The sequence below is a fragment of the Mustela putorius genome, unplaced genomic scaffold (assembly GCF_011764305.1).
Source record: "Mustela putorius furo isolate JIRA1106 unplaced genomic scaffold, ASM1176430v1.1 tig00000281_pilon_pilon_pilon, whole genome shotgun sequence".
Classification (NCBI taxonomy): Eukaryota; Metazoa; Chordata; class Mammalia; order Carnivora; family Mustelidae; genus Mustela; species Mustela putorius.
This window is the reverse complement of record NW_025421343.1, coordinates 15,199,698-15,227,019: the sequence shown is the minus strand read 5'-3', so window position 1 is coordinate 15,227,019 and position 27,322 is coordinate 15,199,698. Positions and strand designations below refer to the sequence as shown.

Here is a 27,322-nt window from a genome sequence, read left to right as displayed (position 1 = left end):
ACTGTAGTGTGCTCGAGAGGGAGAGATGAGGAATCGACGACAGTGACACTAGAACACCGGAGAGTTTTGCTGTTCTGACGAGAAGGGAGATGTGGTAGGATGTGCAGGAGGAAGTGGGGCTTTTGTTTGTTTTGCTTTCGGAGGAGGAGATCAGAGCCTGTTTGTACGTCAGTGACTTCTAAAAAAAAATCTCCAGTTTTGATGAGGCAATGCTCTCCCAGCTAGCTTCCTCATCTTTGGTGTTATTCTTCTGAACGCATTGCCGAAGGACGCATTTTGCTGTTTCATTCATCTCAAAAATTTTCAGGGTCTCTAACTGCTGTATGAAGAGTCCCAATGCCTTAGTTGAACATTCAAATTTTCTGCAGTTTGGCCTTTTGCAGTTTGATCTCGCCTTCGTCAGAGCCCTATGGTGAGGCGCAAAGCCAGACCAGGGTCGGAAGGCTTGGATCAAGTCGGGGAGCCAGGAGCACGAGGCGTGTGACTTCGGACAAGGGAGGGCAAGGCACTGGGCCCGGGCTCCTTCCCCTTGGTAACGAGGAAGGGGGCGTGTCAGGTACAGGCATCCTCCGTGGGTCCCCGACATCTCCAGCAGGCTGCAATTTCAGCCCCAGCGTGGCCACACGCACGATACTCTCCTGGGCCCGCCCTGTCTCTTCCACTTCTGGGGACCACACCTCCCGGACCGTCACTTATGTTTCCTGCTTCGCTTTTGCCTTTCCAAACAGAGCTGGCTTTAGAAGAACCACAGTGGCAGCTCCTTTAAGGTCGGCCGCCTCCCGGCCACCAGGGACTCGCCTCCTACTCCCGCTTTCATCTGGGATCATCCACTTCCACAGTCAGATTCGGCCACGTATTAAGTGCCGCTTCCAACCAATCAAGAAGAAGTTACCTCAGACCTTTGGAGGGGCATCCACTTCTACCAATGATCTTCGAGTCTTCTCTAGCGCCTCATTTTTTAGGGGCGAGGCCAACCGCAGCGATGACCAGTCTGCTCCAGGGAAATGTAATTCGGGCAGCGGAGCCTACCAATCAGGAGAGGGGATTGAGGGGAGGGGCGATTCTCATTGGTAAGCGCGTCCGGAAGAGGGCCGAGCCTCGGGAGACGGCAATACGATTTGATTGGCAGGCGTGATGTTGACATCCGGGGAAAGCCCACCTTCTCCAAGAGGACTAGCCTAGGAATCCAGAGTGACGGTGGCCGCGGCCAATCACGGGGGAGACGCGCGGAAAGTTTGTTCAATGGGAGATGACTGAGGGAGGCTGTCACTCAGGTGGCGGTGGCGGAGGCCGGGCTAAGACGTGGCCGGTGGAGCTCCGCTAAGCTGTCCAGGCCGTCGGGGCGGCGGCAGGGTGCCCAGCGCGTCCTCGTCCTGGTCAGGCGCTTCCAGCAGCGAGAGGGGCAGGCGCGGGCGGCTGCACCTCCATGCTCACACGCGGGGCGGGACGCTGATGGAGCGCGCCACCCGCCCGGGGACGCTCGCGCGGGCGCTGTTGCTGTGCTGCTGCTGCTGCTGGGACTGGCTGCGGGCGCCGTGGCCGCGGGGCGCGCCTCCGACCTACCCGCGACGAAGGCAGAGACGGCGTTCGGCCTGGGGGCAGCGGCCGCTCCCACTTCTGCAGCGCGGGTGCCGGCGGCCGGGGCCGTGACTACGGCCGAAGTGACGGTGGAGGACGCGGAAGCTGTGCCGGCGGCCGCGGTGGAGCAGGAGCCGCGGGACCCCGAACCCGACGACGAGGCCGAGCTACGACCGCGCGGCAGGTGAGCCACTTGTTTACGGCACGTGTGCCGCGGAGGACCTGGGGTTCGGGGTCCTCCCCCTCTGCTGTGGTCTCTCTCAGAGGATGGACAGCTGGTGACCCGGGAGCAAGCGCGGGGCCGCGTTCCCATCCCCCGGGCCAGCGATGGGCCTTTTCTCCGGTCCTTGCTCGCAGGCAAAAGCAGCATATTCAAATGTGTCCGGAGGGTGGATGCTCAGAGAATGGAGCGCAAAGGCGGGAAAGAAACGTCACTTTCCCTCTTTTTTTGGTTTTCGAACTTTATTCGTGTTGCAAGGACTCCCTCCCGTTTTCCTTCTTCCATGAGTCATTCGTATCTCTGCTGGGTTGACATCAGTTTGGGAAAGGGACTTTACTGTGACATTTCTACATTTCCATTTCAACCTTTCAACCCTGTAGTGGCCCCTGGACCGGGGGTGAGGTCAGTATTTCTCGAACGGAGATCTGCAGAACATCTCCATCAGAATCGCCTTGGGGTGCTGGTTAACTGTACAGTGTTTTAGGCCCCACCCCAGTGGTACTGAATTAGACTTTCTTGGGGCAAGAACCTGAAATCTGCAAGTTTAACAAGCACCCCAGGCAGTTCTTGAACGCACTGAAGTTTAAGAGCTGCTAGTAGGTCTTGAATTTTGGCAGTTCTTTGATATTTAGAGGGCTTAAGGTACCTAGACATTTAAAATAGGGTTGTCTTGGTTAGTTTGCTTAGCCTCCTTAAAATGTTACTGCAAGGTACGTGTTTTTAAACACTTTTCAAAATCTGGACACAAATGTAAGGTATTTTTAATGCTAAAGTATTTTGCAGGCAGTTAATCTCAGCACAACTGGAGAGAAAGTGATGTCCCATCTAACAAATGGGGGGATAGAAGGAGCATTCGGTAAATTAAACCAGAGTGGGCTAGAATCTGGATTAGAACGTATTGTAAATTTATAATGTAGCAATTGCTAGATCCCAACAAGTTAGATTTGATTTTCAGTTAAATATCAGAACCTTGATCTATATACCTGGTGACTACTAAAATTGGACAAGTACCAAAATTTTCTAGGCACTGTATGAATGCTTATGTGTAGATTTTTTTTTCGCTTTAAGTAGCACATATTTGACAATATTTTCATAGATTTTGCTAAGGGATTAACATTCCTGGAAGAGTGTTTTTGTTTATCTTAAGTGTCTGAAGCCCCTGCTGGAAGTATGTTACATGAAGTAAAGTGAGATGTTTCATTTTTCTTGGAGTACAGACCCACCCGCCACAGGAACTTACTGGCACAGACAACCCACAAGATGCCCCAGGGTTAACAAAGGTTAGGCAGACGTCCCTGCCTTCCAGGAGGAGGGTGTTCCCTAGCAGTGAGGATTGACTGAAGAGACCCATAAGGACAGGACAGAGCAGAAGTAATGCAAATGAAGTGCCCTGACTGTCCCAAGGTTTTTGTGGTGTTCCATGGGTGGGGTCTGCGGTAAAGTAGGTAAAAAAGGGAAGAGAAGGCTGTGGCAGAGCGAGTTGGTTTGTGAAATGTGAGTAGGATCATAATGAGCAGACACTGGATTTGAAGAAACAGCAAGAGAGGCACAGAAGCTAGAAAGTATGTTTAGGGAACATTTTTGTTTGTATTCCTCTGTGTGAGTGTGCATGTGTGTGCATGTGTGTGCTCTGTGTATGTGAGGGAGATACAGACATGCACATGTGTGTTGGGCAGGGAGTTGTGGAAGATGAAACTAGAACAATAGGTTAGGACCAGATCGTATGTGTCGAGTCTTCACACCAGTAGCATCGTCATCACCTGGGACGTGTTAGAAATCAGAAGCCAGCGAGCCCCAGACCCACTGAAGGAGTATATGCATTTTGACAGGATTACCAGATGATTCCCAGGCACGTGACAGTTTGAGAGTTATTGTTTGAGAAGTGTTGTGTAGGGTATTTTGAATGCAAGGTGCAAGGTCTGATTACAGTTTGTTGTTAAGTGGGTCTAGAACAGACAGGAGAGATTTGAAAGATTTGAGGCAGAATCTTGGTTCTTAGCAAATGAACTGATTCCTCCTCAGTGACGCCCCCATCCACAGATTGAGCTGGGATGGTCAGAAGATGGGAGCACACATGGGAAAGCGGGGAGATTGAGGAGAGCAGGAAAGAAAAGGTCATGGGCTCCTTGTTGGACACGTGACTTGAAGGTACAGGCAGGCCATCCAGAGGGAGAAATTTGGGAGGCAGGTAGAAGAGACCGACTGTAGTTGGAGGGGGGTCAGGGTAAGGAGGTGAACGTGTGAGAAAGAGAAGGCTCATGATGAGACCTTAATGAATGCCTTAAATTTTAGAGAAGATGAGCCAGCAGAGGAGACAGAAATCCAGCTGGCGGGATTGGAGGTGTTGGGTGAGGGCTGAGAAGAACGAGGAGGGATTTGGAGGTGAGCATACGTAAGAATTCAAGTCAAGCAGCAGAGAGCCCTCAGATTGTAAGATGGTAAGGATTCTTCCTTCTAAAGCCCCACTTCCTCCTTCGGCCCTATTCAGCCTGACAGCAGACAGGTGTATACATTCAGAGGAAGGAGCCTGCATAGACACGTTGAAAAAGAAAGGAATGGAGGAGGGAGTGGAGGTAGTTGAAGAGGATCTCCTTGGCAAGCAAGAGGACTACTTCCTCTTCAGAAATGAGAGTGAAAATAGAAGAGTTGGGCCTGGCAGAGCGTAAATGATCTTCTGCTAACAGAATTCTCTAAGAAGAGATAGGCCCGTGTTTAGGGGTGTGCCTGGTAGCTTGAGATAGTGTGGAAAGTTTGAGAAGCCTTGGATAAGTAAATTGATAGTATCAACAAAAGATCAATATGCAAAGTTTATAAAACTTCTTCCTAAGTGCTCTTTAAAAAAGTGAAAAACCAGAAACTGTCAGTGTTCCATAATAACAGACCAGTATCCTGTTTGTTTAAAGGAAGAGGATTAGGGGAACAGACATGAATTAACCAAGCATTTCTCACAAACAGCTGTGAAGAACTATGGTACTTGCAAAACTGTTTTAAAAAGAGGGAGGTGGGGAATTAAGGTCGCTCTTTTTGCATGTTGTCTTTTGATGCCCAGGAAGCAATATAGACTTTCTGATTCATTTTTCTTCCCTTGATGGAGTTTTCATTGGTTTTATCCTAACTTCTTTTCTCTACATATCAAGAGCATGGGAATGAGTGAATAAACATTTTTTTCTTTAAAAAGTAGCTAAAATAAACTTGTTTTTTCTGATAGCGGCCTTGTCAGTGCTTCTGTTGAACTTTACATTTAGTTGAAATTTAAATGGGATGCTCCCTAAGGAAAGCTGGGAAGAAAGTTGCAATCTCGCCTCACTGCTAGATTTGTGCACATTGGCATAGTTAAGAATTCCCTGTTTCCTGACTCCAACGCAGACTGGCAAATTGCTAAGTGTTACTTGGGGTTATGGGGTGGGCATCTTCATAGTGACTGCCTCTGATGACCTCAGGAGTAGTAAAGAACTAATTTTATCTTAACTGTCACACTAATTTGTAACCTATTTCTACCTCCCCCTGCCCTCCTTCTAATTTCCCTCTAACAACAGTGTTACTAAATTTAATGTTAATCTGTGCTGTTTCTTTAATTTGTCATCTGTGAACTGAATTCTTTGTATTTAATGAGATAACATGAAAATGTTTTGCAAATGTAAGATGATTTCATTTATTTCTCTCTCCTGTCTATCCTTTCACAAACTGATTGGCTGTGAGTCGTGGTATGGAATCTGGTCACCCTCAGATTCTCAGATTCGTAATTAGGCTTTTTTTGTTTGTTTGTTTAAGCTAATATACCCATTGAATAATAGAATTTCAGCATACAGTGTTGAAAGAGAACTCAGTCATCTGGTCCCAGTACTGCTCACTTTTCTGACCCCGACTTTTAAAGTTAACTAGAAATCACATTTAAAGAAGAATCAGGGGGCTCCTGGGTGACTCGGTGGGTTAAGCTTCTGCCTTTGGCTCAGGTCATGATCAGGGTCCTGGGATCAAGCCCCACATCAGCATCATTGGGCTCTCTGCTCAGCAGGGAGCTTGCTTCCCCCACCCACCCCCACCCCACCTGCCTCTCTGCCTACTTGTGATCTCTGTCAAATAAATAAGTAAAATCTTTCAAAAAATTAATTTAAAAAAAAGAAGAACTTATGGATAACTTTCAAGGCAATTTGTAAGCCAAAATAAACCTTGAGGCAAGTAATGAATTATCCTTCCTGTCTACAGTTGTCTTTTTAGCTTTATTGACACCTGGGCTCTAGATATGATATGTGAGAGGACTGAGGAGACTCCTTTCTTTATTCCAACTCTGAAGCCTTTACACACCTAGGCATTTTGCAGAAAGGGACTTGGTCTTCATCAGCTGCTGTGAGCTGTAGCTCCAACACACCTCTTCACTTCTTAAATACTGCCTGAGAACTTTCATCTGATTTTTTCCTCTTTTTGTGAGAGAAAAGCTACTGAACATTTTTGCAACAAATTATTTTAAAATACAGGGAGGAGAACTTGTAAGTTACAGAACTAAATGTGTGTGTGGGGGGTTAACTTTGTTTTTTATTTTTTCACACTGTTCTGTTTGCAAATGACCATTTTGATTAAAAATCTTTCCTAGAACAAAGTTGAAAATGTGTGTCCAAAATTGTTTTAATCTGATAGAGAAAGAATATATGTTGCTCAGGTTGTCTATAACATTGAAAACTTAAATGGTATTTCTTTAAGGTATAGCTGATATGTCAAAGTTACACAGTCTATTTGGTAGTATTTGACATGTTTGTTTTGATTTGGGGCAGGGCTAGTCTTGTGATATGTTTAAATAAAGGAAGTTTGATTTGAAGATTTACTTAGTAGGTGAGGACTGAGAAGTACAGTCCAATTAGTACTAGTTGGTTTTTGAACAAGAACATATGCTTTCTTGACTAACAGCATGTGTTTAGATGGAGGATTCTTGGCTACATCAATCAAAAAGCGGGTTTAACTAAATCACATTTTTAATTTTCTAGAGCTTTTTTCCCTCTCCACCTCTCTCCAAAGAACGAAAATGAGAAATTTAAAAATAAGCAGTTATTAATGTAGAAACTATTCACTCACTGTAATGTTCTCCTGTCACCTGCTTCTCTTTCACATGGGAAATTTTTACAAGTAGTAAGCCTCCTTTAGAATTATTGTATCAAAGAATTCAGCATCTACTTCTCAGACTCTTGATAAACTTAATTGTAAATAAGCAGGTATTCTGGGTGACTTAAGTCAGAGTGAACAATTTTTTAAAAATAGGATCTTCATTGGCATAAGGTCATTTCTGTTCGGTTGAGGGTAAATCAGAGCAGTAACAGGATAAATGGCTTCTTGATGAGAATGAACAAAAGCTGCACATTATAGTAATATAGTAGTCACTACTTAACTTACTGTTAACAGAATGATAGAGGTTTAAAAACCTAAATTCATGCTTCTGTCTAAAACCTCTTATTTGGTGCATGACTTGAGCAAGTCACATCTTTTCACATCTTTCTCAGCTTCTGTTTTGTTTTTGTTTTATATGTATCATAGTGTCTGCCCTACTAAGATGTTTCATTTTCATTCAACAAACATTTATTGCACTTCGTTTAGGGACTAGGCACTGTTTGGTGCCTTAAGTAGATAAATGGGCCGCTGAGCTAGCCCTTGAGCCCTAAGTCTGACAGGGAGATCATTGTGTTAAAGAATTAACTACACGAGAATGGGTAGTGAGTGACATAGGAGTAGTTTGAGAGTAAAGACAATGGAAGTATCAAGTGAGTGAGTCCTTAAATGTCAAGTGTCAAGGCCAGTCTAGGCAGCAGAGCCCAGAGCAGTGATTTCTAAGCCAGGGCTCCTGGACATCTGTGGATCTGCAAAGGTACAATTGGGGATCCATGAGATTGTTAGTATTTTTAAATAACTGAACGAATTGGATATCCAGTGAGGAGAAGGCTAATAAAACAGTCAAGTTTCTTGGCTTTGAACTAGAATTATATCGAACTTAATATAGTAATCTTAGCTATGTCTTCTCAGAAATCTTCAGTATTTTGATTGGTACATAAATATTTTCTCTAGAAATGGGGGAGTTCATTAGAAATAATGTTTATTGGTCAAAATGAAATTGTTTAAGATGTGAGATAAAGGATAAATTAAAAAGGAACTTTGTTGAAAATTTAAGAAATGTGTGTGTGTGTGTGTGTGTGTGTGTGTGTGTATGTATGGCAGTAGGGTAGGGGATTTTGCCTGATTATGAAAGGCTCTATGTGGTATACCAAGCAGTGTGGCCTTTATTCTGTGAGCACAGGAAGCTTCAGAAGTTTATAGAATTTCTGTTATAGAAACAAAACTGTTGGACTTGCAGAGGGGACAGAGACCTGAGGCAGGAAAAGATGCCAGAAAGGCTTTTGAAGGTATTCTGATGAGAAGTGAGAATCAATTCTAGGGCAAAGGCAGTAGTAATGAAGAAGGACAAGATTCAAAAGCCTCAGAAATAGAATCAATAGTAGCTGACTGTTGTTTAAATGTAGAGTGTGAGGGAGAAGGTAGACTTGTTGTCTGATGTAAATGTTAAGTGACAGAGTACATGGAGAACTATGTAGGAGAGGAGATTTATCTGAACACATTGTCGGGTAACAAGCATGCCCTGCTGAAAATGCAGAACTAGAGCGGGGAGAGAGTCAGTGGACTGTAAACACCATATAGGTTTGGGAGCTGCCATGTTACAGGTGAAGCTGTGGGCAATGGCTAAAGCCAGAATTCCATGGCCTGCTTCCTGGAGTTTGAGAGCGCTAGGAATGATGGGATGAAGGGAAATGGCCTTGTAGAAGCTGGAGTAAGGAGAAGGTCTAGAATAAGGAGCCCAGCACTTTTTCAGCTGCTGCTGCAGACAGATTTGATGAGGAGAATGGATCTGGCAGGAGGAGTTTGTTGAAAACCTTGAGAATAGCTTTGAAGAATTGGGTCATGCGTAAGAGAACAGTGCTTACTGTTGAATCATCCAAACAAATGCCTTTGTAAAGTAGAGCAAGGTGTAAGGAAGAGATAGAAGTTTCTAAAGAGTTTATTGGCAGAGTTGGCCAATAGGCCTTCTTCATCCAGGTAATAGATTATTCTTTTACTCAAGGAAACAGTCCTTTGAGGTAAGTCAGTATCGGCCAGCCTGGTCTTATTGCAAGACAGCTTGGATACTTGTCAAGCTCTGGCTCCCAAGCCCCATCTGGGGATGGGACCCAGGAATGTTTACTGGCTTTTAACAAGCACCCCAGATAATTTTTATGATCAGGCCAGTTTGAGTTCTACTGACCCAGGGAAGTAGTCAGATCTTACCTGTGAGAAAGCAGGTGGAATGAAGCGGTGAGCAGAACAAGTGCATAGTCATGGGGATGTGAGCGCTGGTAGGATTTCAGAGCTATAGTTCTCTCCACAGGAAATGCTGCCTCTGCAGTCCCGCCAATTCTTGAATATGTTAAGGGTTTTTATCTTGTTCATAGAAACCTGAAAATGGAGCAAATGGATTGTGGGGATATAAAATGGCCTTATAGTCTCCCTATTTGGGGAGGGGGGTTCATTTTTCTTCTCTGATTGATGTTTGTTTTGAACATCCACTGCTATCCTCTGTTTATCCCTGCATTCAGCATTGTCTGTCTACTTGATGCTTTTCTCAGTTGGTAGTATGTCCGTGAGCATCTCTCTCTTAGAATGTGATTAGATGTAATAGTCTAAATCGTAGCATCTTTTACGCCCTGTCATGCTGCTCAATTTCAGCCACAGCAGAAGGGGTACTTCCTTCCAGAGACATGCTTGGGAAGGTGCCCACAGTGAATATTATGGCTAGCTTGTAGCAGACGAGAAAGTGAAGGGGTTTTTGTTTGTTTGTTTGTTTGTTTTAATGCCTGATGGAGTTGTAGGGTATTTACTCTTATTCCCATTAAGAGAGTTAAAAGAATTAAGGGTACCCCATTCAAATCTAAGAACCAGATTACATTAAGTATCAAAAGCAGTTAAGAGAATAATATACTTAATTGTTCCTGCCCCTATGTTTGTATTTCGTTTGTTACTCAAATTTACACTTATTCTCTAGATATAGTACAAAATCTAAAACTATCTTGTTTAAAAAAACAGAACTCTTGACTCAAATGCAGTAAGTTGTCCGTGAAAGAATCGTTAGATGTTAAACTCCAAGTGACTTATTAAAATGTAGTTTTTATATACACAGACACATATGCGTATTTTATTGTTGGATTTTTCTTTCTTTTGAAGATGAGACCTAGAATTTTACCATTCTCTGCTCAGAAAAATTACATACTCAGAAAAATTACAGGGTTTTGTTTTTCTTGTTGTTGTTGTTATAAGTAGAATGGCTAGGGTGATAAACAATGTTCATTCTGAATTTAAAACAAAAAATAGTATCTGAAGTGTTGCAGTGATCTAAATTTTTCATGGGTTAACACTGCTTATACTAAGTTTTATTTCAATTAAAGTGGTTTTCATTAAGCCATTTATTTGTGGTTAATGGTTACTGAACAGAATAATTAGACATTTCTACAGTGGTACTAGGAAAGAGTTAACTTGGCTCGGAATCTTGGATCATTAACTTAATTAGATTCTGTTGCATTTATTTGTAAATTGGCACATCTAAGGTATGAATTTTTTATGCTCTTCATTATAAAATAATTTTCTTCCTCATAGTATCCATCTTCCCGCCTAGTTCCTGCTCTCTCTCTTTAGAAAGCAGGGTAATGTGTGGGGAGGGTAGTTGAGTTGTTCCTTTTATTTTGGTTAGTTATCTAAAATTACTAGAATTTGTAATGTGTCAAAAATCTTTATTTTCACAAATTAGACTTAGAGTTACCATTTGAAAAATTCAGAATGAGAATTAGTCTATAGTTGGGGAAGTAAATTAACAATTTTATTTATTTACTTGATAAATTTATTCATTTAATAAACAAGTTCTTTGAAAGGTTTCAAATGAGTTTATTGAACTGTTTTGTCTTGGTCAACTTATAGCTTCACTTTGAATTTGTTTACATTGTATTTCAAGTGAAATAGAAAAGATGAAAGTTGTATTTTTAATCTTAAAGTGAAACATAAATGTGTGTATTTGGAATTTGCACAGCCTTTGAAGCAGACAAATATACCTAACAAATGCCTAGAACAACTGTATAATACATTCTTTCATTCAACAGATATTTTGGGTGGGCCTGTTATATATCTAGGAGAATATGTTCCAGACAGAAGGAATTGTACCTGCAAAGGCCTTGAGGGAAAATCACAATGTGTTTGAGGAATTAGAGAAGTCATTCTGGAGAAGCCATTCTACCCTATAAGTCTGGTAGGCAGTTAGGTATGTAAGTCCAGAGTTAGGGAGAGATACAAATTTGAGAGTTGCCAGCATATAGATGGTATTTTAAGCTATGAGACTGGATGAGGCCATCAAAAAAAGTACATGTGGGTAGAGAACACTTTGAGAGACAGAAGCAGTGAGGAAGAACCAGAAAATAAAACTGACAAAGAGTAGCCTACAACTAAGAAACAAAAATCAGGATAGTACAGTGTCCTGGAAGCCACACAAAGAGTATGTCACATGAAAGGCAGGAGATGTTGCTGGTCAGGTGCTGCTAAAACAGGTTAAGTGAACTGAGACCTTACCTTGGGATTTTTCAAGATGAAGGTCATCTCAATGACCCCAACAAGAACCTTTCAAGTGAAGTGGCAGAAGCAAAATCTTGATTAGAAATAGTTCAAGACAGAAGAAGGGGAGAGGATTTGGAGACAGAAAGTCTATGAACTCTTTTAAGGAGTTTTGTTCCAGAGGCGAAATGGAGTGGTTTGGAAGCTTAGAGGGGGTTTTTAGGTTGGGGAAAATAATAGCAGGTGTGAACATTGAGAGGAATGCTCTGGTAGAGGGGAAATAATTGATATAAGAGCACGAGGAGAGATGTGAAGACTGGCAAATAGGGATCTGCTGTCTGGGCAGAAAAGTGTGGGTAGTACATGGGACCATGAACAAGTCACCCGCAGTAATTGGAGGAAAGGTAGAATGCATGGGTCCAGGTAGTATAAAGAAAGACTTGGAAGTGACGTTCTTTTGATTATTGCTGAGATGAATGAGCTTGGAAGAGCTAGTGTTGGAAATTCAGGAGAAAGGAGAAATAACATAGTTTAACCTAGGCCTTTGGTTGAGTAGATAGACCAAGGTAGTATGCTGTGATGGTGGGGCAGCATTAATAGCCCTTTTCACATTGGTGGCCATGATTAAAGTGAGTCCAGTCAGCATGTTTGTGTTTTCCTTTGGCCACATTCAACTGCACGGAAGCAAGAGTGAGAAAATGCAGATCATTGAATTTAACCAGGGTTGGAGTTCTGCTAAGTGTGATGAGTGAGGGGCCAGGAAGTGGTCAAAATGAAGGACTGTGGGATTTAAACTCAGTAAAAAAAAGAAGTGAGGGCCTAATGATGGTGCATCTTAGGGTGAAAGTGTCAGATTGATGGCTTGTATGCTCTGGGGCGGTCAGAGATTAGTGGGAAGCAGAGGAAATGAGCTGGAAAGGCATTGGTGGCAGGGGCTGGAATGCTTGAAATTTCAGTGGGGCAGGGGAGTTGTGGCAATTGGTAATGCCAAGGGCTAGGACCTTGCCATGGCAGTGGATGAGGCAGGGTTAACAGATAATGAAAACTCAAAGGCTGTGTTAATAGTTACAGTTAAAACTGGGAGTTGAAATCCTCAAGGAGTGAGGCTAGTGACCCAAGGATCAGTAGACAGTTACTGGGAGGGGTAGTGGCTGGAGCAATCTGATCCTGAGGATTTGTAGAGAGGAGAGAAAGAAGGTGGTCTGAAAAGTGGTCTCTTTGCTTTGGAAGTGACGTTCTCAGGAAGATCCAGGTTTCTACTCAAGCAAGAAGGCAAGTGAATGGTTTCTGGTTTCAGGGATTGGGGAAAGGAAGAAGAGGACAGCACTGGGAATATTGAATTCCATGTGGGAATTACAGTATGAGAACGGGTGGTGACGCAGGAGTCTGGGGCTTTTTATAAGTGACATAAACAGATAAAGTCCGTATTACAGTGGTCTTGGTGGGCTTTAGACCAACAGCGATAGCAAGACTGCAAGTGTTGTGAGGAGGTGGCGCTTCTCCTCCAGCAGCCAGAGGTCTGAGGACGGCCTGGTTTTCTTTCCAGTGTATACTGTAAGTGCTTGATACCATTAATACCTTTTAAACTTTGTCTTATTGATTTTTAAATTTATAGATCATTAGTGATTATCAGCACTTTAGATGGGCGAATTGCTGCCTTGGATCCTGAGAATCATGGTAAAAAACAGTGGGATTTGGACGTGGGATCCGGTTCCTTGGTTTCATCCAGCCTCAGCAAACCAGAGGTAAGAATTTTCTATTAAACTTTGGTTCAAAAACCTACAATGAGCAGTTGCTCATACTCGTAGTATGTATTTGCTGGTACAGCTGGGGCTCAGGGCCTGATGGCCTAAGTGTGAGGCCAGTCTGCCTTTTATGAACTTGATCACCTTCTGGCAACTACTTAACTTTTCTGTTCCTCAGTTCCCTTCTTTAAAATGAGCGGCTGATATCATCTACTTCTTAGGATGGTTTTGAATATTAAATGAGTTAATCATATACATGAGTGACTGAGAATGCTACCTGTTATATCAATCAGTTTGGCTCATTATCTGAGCTGTAATTTGATCATCATTTCTTCCCCCTTATTATCACAAGGTGCCTAGGAATAACAAAACAAATATAAGTAAATATAAGTAACTTATTAACTGCATCTTAATAGTTAGAAATACATACTGCAAAATCTCATAAATTATTCCCTGCTTTTTGCCTTAAGCATACATCCTAATTGTAAGCATGAAATTTTCTAAGAATGTTATTTTAGATGAATTTGATTATTTGCAAAAACAAAAGGAGAGCTGGTGCATCTAAAAACTCAACTGACACATGACTTCAAGACTTGGGCAGCAACTTAGCTCCTCAGAACTTTAGTGTCCTCATCAGTAAGTAAGGACACTGCCTACTCTGTTGAGGTTCAGGGTGGGTTAAATGAGTGTTTATTTTTCTCACCTTTTATCTGGACTCTGATAGATGAAGTTTCTATCCTCTTCTAGAGCCTTATTCTCTAGTTTAAATCATTAAACTAAGTAAGTCCCTCTTTTGGGTTATAACTGCTAACATAGAAGCTGTCACCTCTGTTTTCCAGAATACCCTCAGCCTTCTATCTAACCAGTCTGTTCCTCTGGGACACTCTCTCTGGGTGTTGTTGTTGTTGTTGTTTTTCTCTCATCATCAGTTGTTCCCTTTCAGAAAGCTTTCTAGGGGCCCCTGGGTGGCTTAGTCAGAGAAGCATCCAACTCTTTATCTCAGCTCAGGTCTTGATCTCAGGGTCATGAGTTCAAGCCCTGCATTGGGCTCCATGCTGGGTATGGAGCCTACTTACTTAAAAACAAAACAAAACTAAAAGCTTTCCAGCTGGTATCAACTTTGAAAAAGACAAAACCTAACATGAGGGACTTAAGAATGACCTGATTAGTGGTGATGGAATTTTCTGATGGGAATACTGCTACCAGTACCCCATCTGCTCTTCTGTAAACTCAGCCGGGATGCTTTCCTTGAGCACCCAAGCAGGTTCTTAGGGAAACAGCACTGCCCACCTCTGTGTATGCTAAGCCCTGACAAGGCTTTCAGAGTACTTACTATTTATCAAACCATACAGTTTGCTGAAAATATCTGTGAAGAATACTGAACTTCTGTTGTATTGTGAATTATTAATATAAATTAATATAAATAGCAATTTTATTATAAATTACATTATTAAATTTGAATCAGGTATAATATTCAGATGAATTGCCATTTAAGCTAAACATTCATTGATTTGTGTTCTGCTGGGATTATGCTTGGGTATGCATGTTTTGCTTTATTTTTTAAACTAGATAAAGATGATCAACAAAATCAGAAGATTATAAGCTGTTTACATCTGAGGTAATATTATGGTGTGTCTTAGTGGTACAAAGCATGTGTGTGTTTGCAAAGTAAAATAGACACATGGACAAAAGATAAATTGCATGGTTTGACAAAGTAGATGCAAATAGTTGTAATATCTTGAGTGCTATTGAGTGTGTTTAAAATATGTTAGCCATTTTATTAAGTACAGTTCAACTTTCTCATTGTTCCTAGTCCATACCATTTTCTGTGGTTTATTAGGGCTCTCTTGTTTTAAGTGCCCTCCTTTCCACCCACTGCAAACCCCAGAGCCTTTGGCTAGAACACTTGTGAAATGTTGAATCTCAAGCATATTTGTGAAGTTTCATTGTGTCACTCTTACACAATAAATGAAAAGCTCACTGGCCGCCTTCCATGCAGGAGAAGAATCCTGAGGCCTCTTTGCATTATCCAGATTTTCATTTTCTATTTTATGGGAAAAAAACAGAAAATCTAAAGATACTGACCCTCTGGGGTAACTTGACAGGTTTACTAGACTTTATTGCTACGCCAGGTTCTTAAGACCATTTCTTGAAACAACACTGTTTTCGGAGTTGTAATATATACCTTATGTACTTTACACACAGTATAATCCTCATAAAGATCCTCCTGAGGTTGATGTGTTAGTATCATTTTGTAGAAGAGGAAACGGAAGCTCAGAGAAGTTATCTGCTTGAAATTGCAGACTGGCTGGATGATAAAGCTGCAGTTGAACCCGGGCTTGCCTGACTGTGCTCCATTCTGCCTGCTCTGGGGCCATCTCCCCGTTGTGGGTACACCTCCGCATCACAAACTCAGACTGCTCATCTAGTAGAGCAGGGCTCCGACTGTTATGTCCCAGGACCCTTAACATTCTTAAAAATTGTGGAGAGTTCCAAAGAGCTTTTTCCATAGGTTATGTCTATCTAGACTTAAATCATGTTGGAGATTAAAAAAGAAATTTTAAAGACTTGTTATTAAATCATTTAAAAAAATGAACCCATTGATGATAGCATAAAAACATATTTTTATGAAGAATTGTTTCTTGTTTAAAAATATTTTAGTGAGAAGAGTGGTGGCATTGTTTTATACTTTTATAAAGCTCTTTAGTTTCTAGTTTAATAGAAGAAAACGGTTTTCATATCTGCTTCAGCACATTCAATGCATTGTGTTGTTGTTTTGGTTGAACTATATGAAGAAGAAAATCCAGGCACATGCATATATGTAGTTAGAGAAGGAAGATGTATTTTAGAAGCCTTTTTAGAATAATTGGATCATTCTTTTTTGATACTATACCAAAACAAGTGGAAATTTCTTAAAGGTTAGTTGCACTGTTGGATCTGAAACCATATCAATGAACATTCTGTACTGGGTTACATCAACATCCATATGTCTGTCTTGCCTTTTACTCATGCATGATGTTCTAACATCTTTGATAAATGTTGATTCAACAAGTTATACAGATCTTCCAGATGTTGACCTATTTCTTGGTAGATAGAATATTTTAAAAATCAAATTTGTTATTATTACCACTAATCTCATCAGAAAAGTCTCTAAGTCCTGGAAAACTGTTGAGCTCATGCTGGTAGGGAGAGGTTTTCCCAAATTCTAATTTTCACTTGAAAACTTGAATTTTATCACAAATATAATCTGTTATTTTCCTTCAAGTGAGAGGGTGACTTTGTATATTTTTGAAAAAAATACCGGACAGATACCCAAGTCTCATGAACATCTTTTTCCCCTCAGTTTTTTAAGTAGAAACAGAGCTCTGTGAACAGACAGTTCACAACTCGACCACACAAGATGTGTTTCATTCGGTATGTGGCAGGGTGCTCTTGCGTACTTCCTCTGGGGGCATGCCAGAAGAGTAAAAAGATGTGTGCTCAGGTCCTGAAAGAATGAAATTAATACTTTCTATTGCTTCATCAGAACATTCTTAAGGGAAACTTTTCTCTTTCCCTTTTTTTTTTTTTTTTTTTTTCTTCTTGCTCTGAGTATATACCAGTGAAAAGTACAATGACTGCTAGTTTGGTGCTTGATTCTCTTGATTTTCGTGCTAGGGCACCAGCAGTTTTAGTCACCATTGCTTTTTCTTTTTCTTTCCTCTTCTTTTTTTTTTTTTTTTAAGGACGGCATGGAGCCCAGCATTGGGGCTTTAACTCATGACCCTGAGATCAAGACCTGAGCTGAGATCAGGAGTCAGACACTTAACCGCCTGAGCCACCCAGGCGCCCCTAGTCACCATTGCTTTTATATCCTCAGTGCAAATATCACTGCAGTAAGGAAGCAAATAACACCTGAGTAGCAAAGCTTCTTAACTCTGTGCACCTCTAAAAGCATATGCAGACCACAGTTTGAGAATTGCTGATCTAGTATGGGATAGAAATATTATAAGAATATTTGTGTAAGATGAATAGGAAAGTATTGTGAGCTTGAGTCATCTGTTCCTCAGCAAGGTATGCGTTGCTCAGCATCTACAAGTTGTGTTCAGAAGTTGGACAAAATACCGCAAAAAGGACGCGTGGGTGGCTCAGTCGGTTATGTGTCTGCCTTCAGCTCAGGTCACGATCCCAGGGTCCCGGGATGGAGCACCAAGTTGGGCTCCCTGCTCAGCAGGGAGTTTGTTTCTCCCTTTCCCTCTGCCCCTCCTCCCCACTCATTCTCTCACTCACTTTCTCTCACTCTCTCAAATAAATAAATAAAATCTTAAAATACCACAGAAAGAAGATAAAAAATTGCTATTTGAAATGCCTTGAATATGATGCATAGAGCTATGTTACCTTTTTAAATGCACCTGATCCGGTATTTTATGAAGGGCCCTAAATTTTTGTGAGAAATAGTTAATTTTAATTTTCTCTGTCTGAAGCCCAGTGTTTGGTACAGAGATAAAGGCAAAACCATCCAGATGACAGGAGGTAGATCCATGGCTCCACGTGGGGACCTCTGTATTAGAATGTTGTTCTTTCCATGCTTTCATCAAGAATGCTATGAAGAGGAAACAGATAAAACCTAGAAGATCAGGGAAGATATATTCCCTGTGGAGCAATTAGTAAAGCCACTTATTAATCTAATGAAAAGGATTTGATAGACTGTGTAATAATTTTTTAAACTTTTATTTATTGAGCAATCTCCACCACCCCCATGGGGTTTGAATCACAACCCCAAGATCAAGAGTTGCATGCTCTTCCAACTGATCCAGCCAGGTGCCCCAACTGTATAAAAATTTTTAAGTTACTGGGGCACTTGGGTTGCTCAGTTAATTGGGCATCTGCCTTTGGCTTAGGTCATGATCCCAGGGTCCTGGGGTCCAGTCCTGGTTTAGGCTCCCTGCTCAGTGGGGAGCCTGCTTTTCCCTCTCCCTTTCCCCTGCCCCTGCTCATGCTTTCTCTTGCTATCTTTCTTTTTCTCTCAAATAAATAAATAAATTTTAAAAAAATTTAAGTTATTAATGATAGAGCAATTGCTGATGAATCACATGTACTTTTGCTGAAATAATAAAATAAAGCCACACAGGAACTTCTTACACTGTGTAGGATTATGGAGGAGGAGCTTGGATTCAGGATCTTGAGTTCTGGAATGTCAGGGTTCTTCAATTAACTGACTAGATGGCCCAGCTAAATCCTTCAGTTCAACAGAGCTTTAATTTCCTTCTCTGTAAAATTATGGGATTGTACTAACTCTTAAAGATTGCTGCAGCTTCAGGGATCAAGTACCATCAGAGACATGATACATGTAAGTAAATTATCTAGAGGGAATTTTCAACTCCCCGCCCCTTTTTTTTAAAAAAATATTTTATTTATTTATTTGACAGACAGAGATCACAAGTAGTCAGAGAGGCAGGCAGAGAGAGAGGAGGAAGCAGGCTCTCTGCCTAGCAGAGAGCCCAATGTGGGGTTCTGTCCCAGGACCCTGGGATCATGACCTGAGCCGAAGCAGAGGCATTAACCCGCCCCTTCCTTTTTTTTTAAACTACATTTAAGGATTCTTTTAAAAAATAAATCACTTGGGGCGCCTGAGTGGCTCAGTGGATTAAAGCCTCTGCCTGGGAGCAAGCCCCACATCAGGCTCTCTGCTCGGCAGGGAGCCTGCTTCCCCCCTCTCTGACTGCCTCTCTGCCTACTTGTGATCTCTCCCTATGTGTCAAGTAAATAAGTAAAATCTTTAAAATAAATAAATAAATAAAGCACTCAATTCATTCATTAGAAATTACCATTAGGTGCATATGTTATTGCCTCCTGGCCTGTTCTGATATGATCTTTAACCTTCTCTGATCCAAAAGGCATATAAAATAGTGTATTATGTTGCTTTAGTGGGGTTTTGATTATGTCAGTGAAAAAATAAATTCCTAGAGGATAAGAGAGATTGATGGTTTCATTAAACAAGCATTTTACATTATATTTAGAACAGTCTGATGTTGGAAGGTTGAGGTGTCTTGGGACACAGATCTGATTTGCCACTCTTTCCTCTTGATTAGGTATTTACAAACTTCCTCAAAAGAATAATGATAATAAACCAAGCTAAAACTGTGTGTGTGTGTGTGTGTGTGTGTGTGTGTATATAAGTTTACTCCATTAGCTATAACAGATGTGCCCTAGGTTTTAAGCCTAATACTTACATAATAGTAGCTGAGTATTTTGTTTTTAATTTTTGAGAAGACCACCTGAGGTGAAATCTGATTTGCTTTCCTCTGGTAATTTATATGCAAATTAAACCTAGAAAAAGCAACGAGGAGGTTTGGCTGTGGTTCTTAATTGGTTGTCTTATTTTCTTTTTTTTAAAGGTTTTGTTTATTTATTTGAGAGAGAGGGAGAGAGAGATTTTACTTATTTATTTGCTGGAAAGAGAGAGAGCGAGTCTGTGTGTGTGTTTGTACCAGCAGGGGGAGGGGCAGAGGGAGAAGCAGACTCCCCTTTGAGCAGGAAGCCTGGTGTGGGGCTTGAGGCCAGGACCCCAGAATTGCAACCTGAGACAAAGGCAGACACTTAACCAACTGAGCTACCCTGGTGCCTCTCCTTGGTTGTCTTAAAATTTTGTTCTGTAAATTATTGGCATAGTTTTTCTTTGGGGTCTGTGGGTGACACTTGGATCACACTTCAAATCTAAGTAGATATAATATTCTTGAACTATCCACTTTCTGTGTTTGGAGCACATTCATAAAAACACTGAGACCTTCCTTATCTTTATTTAGAATGCATGTTATAATTATATACATGTGAATAGTTTGTCCTTAGATAATACCTATACCTTTAGAGATACCATATTTGTTCTTTTGTTTCAGTTTTCTGTTAAAATGCCTTTTTCTTCCCCCTCTTAAAAAGAACAAACAACTCTATTATAAGTCTATAGTTAGAATTTGGGGTTTTGTTTTATTTTCGGCATGTTTCTCCCCTAGGGACACCGCCTTTCTGTTTCAGACAGGTGCAGAAACAGACAACTATGATGCTAGAGCTTTCCAGCTTCTTCCTCACCCCTCATCAGACTGCATTCATTGAAAAGGGCCTTCATAGGTGGGGGTGAGGAGAGCCTTTGAAAAGGGTATACTCTTAATGGTTAACTTGATTTGCTCACAAAGAATTCATTAGTTGACGGTGAGGATAGTGCTTTTATTAAGAGAAGATCCGTAATCTGTTTTAAAGATTCTCCAATTTACACTGAAAGGTGTCTGGTCATTTTAGTTTTTTCATTTGTGCATAAACCAGCACATTTTGGGCTTGGATCTATCCTTGAAGATTGCAATATATTTGGAAAAGTCACTTTCAATTCAGTCATGTAGCAATGCAATATGTAAATAATTGCTTAGGTTAATTGCTTTTCTTTTAATTATAGAAATGAAACAGTGCTTTGATTTAATTTTGTTTTATTAATCCCTTAGCATGGGTGAAAGCATTGCTGTGAACTAAACCAGTTTACTCTAGCATGCATGTTGCTAAATGAGAAATTGATTTGACCTTATTTTTTAGGAAATTGACTTCGCATGCATATTACCTACTTCATGAATGTATAATGATCTAAATGAAGGGAGAGGAAGTTACTAAAATCGGTGTTTTTCATCGTGAATGTGAAAAGTATGTCTAAAACTAACTTTTACCTCAGTACTTTTTGAGGTATTTTGTTCTATAGGTTGAATGTAGTTTGAGGAAAGAAAGAATGAAATAGGGGCACCTGGGTGGCTCAGGGGTGCCTGGGTGGCTCAGTCGTTAATCATCTGCCCATGGGCTCAGGTCATGATCCCAGGGTCCTGGGATCGGGCTCCCTACTCTGCAGGAAGCCTGCTTCTGTCTCTCCCACTCCCCCTGCTCGCTCTCTCTCTCTCTCAAATAAATAAATAAATAAGATCTTTGATTAAAAAAAAAAAAAAAAAGAATGAATGAAATAGTCATTATCTCCTTGGCATCTCACTGCTCTGGGTGTTAATTCACAATCTTTGATGACAAGAAATAACCAAAAGGCTTCAGGATTTGTTTTTTCTTCAGCATTTCCTTTTTAAGAAAAAAAAAGTCTACATTTCCTCTTAAGCACATCACGTGGGATGCCTTCTCTAATACCCAGATCTACCTAAGGACCTCATAATCCCTCACGTTAGATCATCTAGTAGTTGATAACCGTGCCCTCTTCCTTAGTTTGTGAAGTATGATTCCCAGGAACACTTTACTTTCAGCAGAAAAGCTTTCTTTATTCTCCCTATCATGATAATTTCAAGGTTTTCTGGGAAATAAAAAAAGTATTTCCTTAGTACAGTGCTAGAACATTTTTTTTTCTTTGAAAGTCACAGAAGTCGGGTGCCTGGGTGGCTCAGTGGGTTAAGCCGCTGCCTTCGGCTCAGGTCATGATCCCGGGGTCCTGGGATCGAGTCCCGCATCGGGCTCTCTGCTCAGCAGGGAGCCTGCTTCCCTCTCTCTCTCTCTGCCTGCCTCTCTGTCTACGTGTAATCTCTGTCTGTCAAATAAACAAATAAAATCTTTAAAAAAAAAAAGAAAGTCACAGAAGTCAATTCTGGCATCTAGTCATCTAGTTACTTACTGGTTTTTGTTTATTAAAAGTTAACCATTTTATGTTGAATACACAGTGTATCATTTTTAAGGAAACAACATATACAAAAATATGCCTGTTAACTTTAATATTGTTCATCTTTGTGATAAATAAAGTAGTTTACAATCCTTTAGAACTTCTACGTGATAAAGGAGCATTTTAGGATTGATAGAGATTTCTGGTAAATCAAGACTGGTACAGTTTGGTGTATTTAATCCTTACATTGAATTCCTCTTTATTTACCTTTGAGGCTTTGTTTTTTTTTAAAAGGGGTGTTGTAAATCCAGGGTTGGGAAAGAAATAATTGATATGGCATAGTTAAGCTTTCTGCTTTCTCCTTGAGTTTACTTTTGGAGAAGCTATTTAAATGCTAAAAGCTTTTTTGCAATTTTTGAAATTTGGTGATCATGAACCATAGTTACTTTCTGAAGTTACCTTGTAGAGAATAAAGGAAGGTTCATGATGAATTCATAACTACTCAAATGAAGAGTTTATATTTTGTTTCAAACATTTTTTTCTTTAATAAGTATACATATATATGCATATACACATGAATTATGTTAGAGATTCAGAGTAACATTACATATACATAACAACTTTTTTTATTATTATTTTATAGTGTATAAAGTGATACCAAAGCCATTCTTATTTAATCTTTACATAACCTTGTAAAATATTCTTTTTAAATGTTATTTTAGAGAGAGCGTGCATGTGAAGGGGGGTTGCGGATCCTAAGCAAGCTTCACGCCCTGCGTGGAGCCCAACTCAGTGCTTAATCTCAAGACTCAGATCATGACCTGAGTTGAAATCAAAAGTCAGTCACTTAATCTACTGAGCCACCCAGGTGCCCCATAAAATAAATATTCTTATTAGCTCCTGTTTTTCAGATGATAAAATTAGAGCTCAAAATGGGTCAGAGATCTGTCCAATATGATAAAGCCAAGACTCAAACCTAGATCTTTGGACAAGTCCCTGTCCTCTTTCTGATGCTTCATGCTTTTTTTTTTTTGCATAGTCTTAAAAAATCTCCCATCATTCAAATATTTATTCTTTACAAGGGAAAAAAAGGAATTGTACAGTGGGGAAACCCAGCAGATACCAGACATCTCCTTAACGAAGTGATGAAGGTTAACATCAACGAAAAGAAGACTTACCATCCTTAGGAGCCTCCTAATGCAGTGAGAAGGAGCCTCCTAATGCAGTGAGAAGGGTACAACATCACTCCTATAGTTTTCTTGCCAAAAATGCATAACTTCAATCTAATCACGAAAAACCATTGGGCAAAATCACATTTAGAGACATTCTACAAAACACCTGACTGGTGCTCTTCAAAAGCCTTAAGGTCTAAGGCTTTGAACAACAGCAGGACTAAGGAACTGTTACAGATTGTAGGAAACAGAAAAATATGAAAATACAGTATGTAACCCTAGACTGGATCCTGGACCAGAAAAAGGACATTAGTGAAAATACTCGTGAAATTTAAATACAGTCTATAATTTATTAATGACATTCTTCCAATTTCTAAGTTTCAAGATGGTAACATTAGGGGAAGCTAGATGAAAGGTTTATAGAAACTCTTTGTACTAATTTGCAACTTTTCTCTCAATCTAAAATTATTTCAAATTACAATTAAAAAGAAATCCATACATTGGGGGGAAATTCCCAGGAGTTCCTTTTCTGGCAGTCTTTCCTAAAGAAGAACCTGGAATATAAAAGATGTTCATCATAGAGTATTCATAATTTTAAAATTTAGAAACAACTTGTATGTTCCTTAAAATGTTGTTGGTTGTAGGTTGTTTCTAAATTTTAAAATCATGAATAACACTATTTTATGAACATTTTTTGTATTTCAAAAGGATACTGGTTAATAAATTATGATCTCTGGGCTCTTGGAATTAAACAGAACCTGTGTGCTGTTGATACCCCAGATACATCTCTGCTGATAGAGCTGATGGCTGACTTTACATCTCTATGTAGAGGAAGGTTTAAAAGTCACATCAAATCAGTATTTGCAACCTCAACCTCAGTCTTCCCTGTGGCTTAGGTGAAACCTACAAGTCATCCTTGAGTTCCTTTCATTTCATTGTCTTCCAGACTTGCTCCATTAACAAGTCCCTTTGCTCTCCCTCCAAAACATTCCATTGACCCATTTACTCTCTTCAGCACCATGGCTCCTCATGATGCAAGCCCCCACCACCTCCCTTGGACCACTGCACAGGCCTCCCAATTGCTCCCCTGTTTCCTCTGTTGTCTGCTCTCAGCAGTCTCCATGCTGCCATCTGAATGCCGTTAAAAGACTACATCAACCTGTTTCTCCTCTGCCTGAAGCCTCCCTATTACATTTAAAATAAGGTTCAACTTGCTTACCATTCCCTGCTGGGTCCTTCTGGAGCTGGCCAGACTTTGAGCTTTGGGCCTGTCCCTTGTCCTCTATTCTCCTCTCTTATGTGTTCTGCCCAGAGTGGCTTCATTCAGTATCTTGAACAACAGTGCTTCATGCTTTTTGAAATACTTCAGTACTTACGTATTTGCATTTTCTATAATAATAGTTATAATTCTTAATGTGCTTTACCCAGATTTGCTGAAAGACATCATGTATATAGCAGACTTCGCATGCTGCTTAGCATATCATGAGCACTTAATGCCTCTTAGACATCCCTAGTGGGATGTCCCAAACGGAACCCCTTTTTAGTGGGGTGGGAGTCTGGCAGGACTGTGCACTGTACAGCAGCGCCCAGGACACATGGCGATCCTTGCCCTCGTGGAACTTATGAAGCATCATGTGGAGCCAGCTGGAATAATTACAGTGTGAATAATGTAGTTGTGGAAACGGCCACATGCGTGGGTGGATTGAAGAGACTTAGCAAGGAGGCCTGGCCTATGTAGATAGGAGGCCAGAGAAGCCTTCTCAGAAGAGACAGTGTTTACAACCAAGATCCCATGAGGAGAAGGAGCTGCCCAGGCAAGAGGTGGGCAGAGCAGCAGGGAAAGACTGCTCCAGGAGAGGAAATGGCCTGCGTGGAAGCCTTGGCGGTGAGAATTACCGGAGGATGGCAACAAGCGTGCAGGCTGGGGGGTTGTAGGAGAGATGAGCCTGTTGAGGGAGGCCAGGGCCAGCTAATAACAGGGCCTAGGAAGCTGTGTTGAGTATTTGGGATTTTATCCTGAGCCATTGGAAACCAATGAAAGATTTTAAGTGGGAAAGATTCCTCCACATTCAAAATGGAAAGGGTTTCTTGACATTCTTTACTGCTTTGAGACTTTCCATGAGACTGTGATGAAGCAGATGGTTTCCTTGTGAGGCATTTGTATTACAAGCCAGTTATCTCTAACTATGGAAGTATTTATATTTATAAATCTTTGCAAAGTATTCACACCAACTAGCAGTTGGGGCAACCTGGAAGAAAATAGGAAAGTTCCTAAAATTCTGCTAAAACCGATCACTTGAAGCACTTTTTTCTCTGACTCATTGTTCTGCCAGAATTTTTAAATTTTAGAATTCTAGAAGTTTGGGTATAGGTCACCTTCTCACCCTATTCTCTTTCAAGGAGATTGTGTCTCTGTTCCTATGACAGCAGCAATTCTTATTTTTCTCTCCAGCCCAGACCTTTCCTCTTAGCTGCAGACCTGTGCAGGCAAATGCCTCCTTAACGTCTCTGCCTGGAGAGCTCTCTCAGGCACTCAGAACTCACCTTATGTAAACATACTCCTGTTCTTCCTTTCTGTACCTGTTCTTAAGTCACTCCTAAATCCTCCTTTGGTCTTAATTTAATTCCAGAGAATGTCAAAATCCCTTTCTGTTCTGACCTTGGAGGAATTGGGACAACAGGGATAGGAGTGGAGAAAAGCAGGAGGCCTGTGGATCCCCAGAGAGGAAGAAACATCAGCTGTCTGGGGACCAAAAGACACACCTTTGAAAATAGCCATGGAGGGGCAGCTGGATGGCTTAGTCCCCTAAGTGTCTGACTTTGGGTCAGGTCCTGATCTCAAGGTCCTGGGATTGAGCCCCGTGTCAGGCTCCATGCTTAGCAGGGAGTCGGCTTCTCCCTCTCCCTCTGCCCCTTCCCTCCCCTTGTGCTCGCTCGCTCTCTCTGTTTCAAATAAATAAATAAAATCTTTAAAAAAATAGCCACGGAGACTGAATTTGAGGATCAAGTACAGTAAGTTAATGTGGGGAGGTTTTTTATTTTTAAGATTTTATTTATTTACTTGACAGAGATCACAAGTAGGCAGAGATACAGGCAGAGAGAGAGAATGGAGGAAGCAAGCTTCCTGCTGAGCAGAGAGCCTGATGCGGGGCTCAATCCCAGGGTCCTGGGATCACGACCTGAGCCGAAGGCAGAGGCTTTAACCCACTGAGCCACCCAGGCGCCCCAGTGTGGGGAGTTTTATAAAATAGTGTAGTGTTGGTTTTGTCCAAGGTCACACAGCAAGTGACATGTAGAGTCAGGGACCCAGAAATGAAGCTGGGTGAGGTGCACTCATTACCGTGTGCACACAGCTCCATTTCATTTGTTGGATGCCTGCTGTAGCCCCATGTTAGCAAAACAGCTAGCATGGCCAGCAAAGTAATTGTTCAGAGAAAAGGGGATTTCCATCTAATAAAAGTCAACAATTTAACACTTCCAGTGGAATGCTTTTCTTGTACTTGACATCTTCCCAGTCTTCGTGAATTTTATCTTTTTATTCCTTGAGATCATCATTGGAAGCATCAACTCTTGTGTTATTCTAGAGATGCTTAGAGTTCTTGAGGTGGGACAAGTTCTTGAGATGTGCCCCTTTAGTGAATATTCCAGAATAGCTTTTTCCTGTCCTTTCTCATAGCCTTTGTTCCTTCTTCCTTATCTGTACTCTTGACAGGTCTGAGTCTTACCATATGCTGTTTATGACCCCTTTTGTTCACCTTCTCTTCCCTTTTAACTTTATTGCTTTTTAGCTTGTACTTGGGACTTGGCTTTTGTATCTCTCAGGACCAGCGTACTCTTTTTCCCTCTCTCCTGGTCAGGGAACACTGGATGCAACTCTTTAGATTTGAAAGGATTTAACGTCTGAATCACCCCTTGAGAAAATAATAGTGTATGTAAATCTAGCTTCCAAGGCTACAGGAGAGAAACTTCTTATATATAGAAAAACTCTCATTAATAAATGCAGGAAGATACAGGATTAGATGTCATGATTTTGTTCCTTTACTGAAATAGTAGGTCATCAATTGATAGTCAGATGGCGAAAAGGTGATGGAACACTTTAAAATGGAGAGATCAGGCTGACTTCCCCAAATCTACTGATTAATAGTAACAAATATGACATAGCACAGGGGTTGGCAAATTTTTTCTATAAAGGGCTAGACAGTGAGTATCTTGGGCTTTGTGGGCCTGATGGTCTATGTAGTTGTGGGGGAAAGCAGTCAGATAATACATAAATAAATGGGTATGACCGTGACCCTATAAGGCTTTACTTACAAAAACGGGCAGTGGGTCAGGTTTGGAGTCTAAGCTGTAGCTTGCTGGCCTTTGATGTAACAGAAGGTGTATAGTGCTACCTATGAAGTAG

At 41.1% G+C, this 27,322-nt stretch overlaps 1 protein-coding gene across 1 annotated transcript in view; it reads left to right on the top strand.

Moving 5' to 3' along the window:
• Nucleotides 1–1,260: 1,260 nt before the first annotated feature.
• Nucleotides 1,261–27,322, top strand: part of EIF2AK3 (eukaryotic translation initiation factor 2 alpha kinase 3) — a 66,103-nt gene continuing 40,041 nt past the window's right edge. Inside the window, exons 1-2 of the mRNA XM_004742382.3 lie at nucleotides 1,261–1,762; nucleotides 13,017–13,146. The gene's annotated coding sequence lies outside the window, so the exon portion shown is untranslated. The remainder of the gene's footprint in view (nucleotides 1,763–13,016; nucleotides 13,147–27,322) is intronic.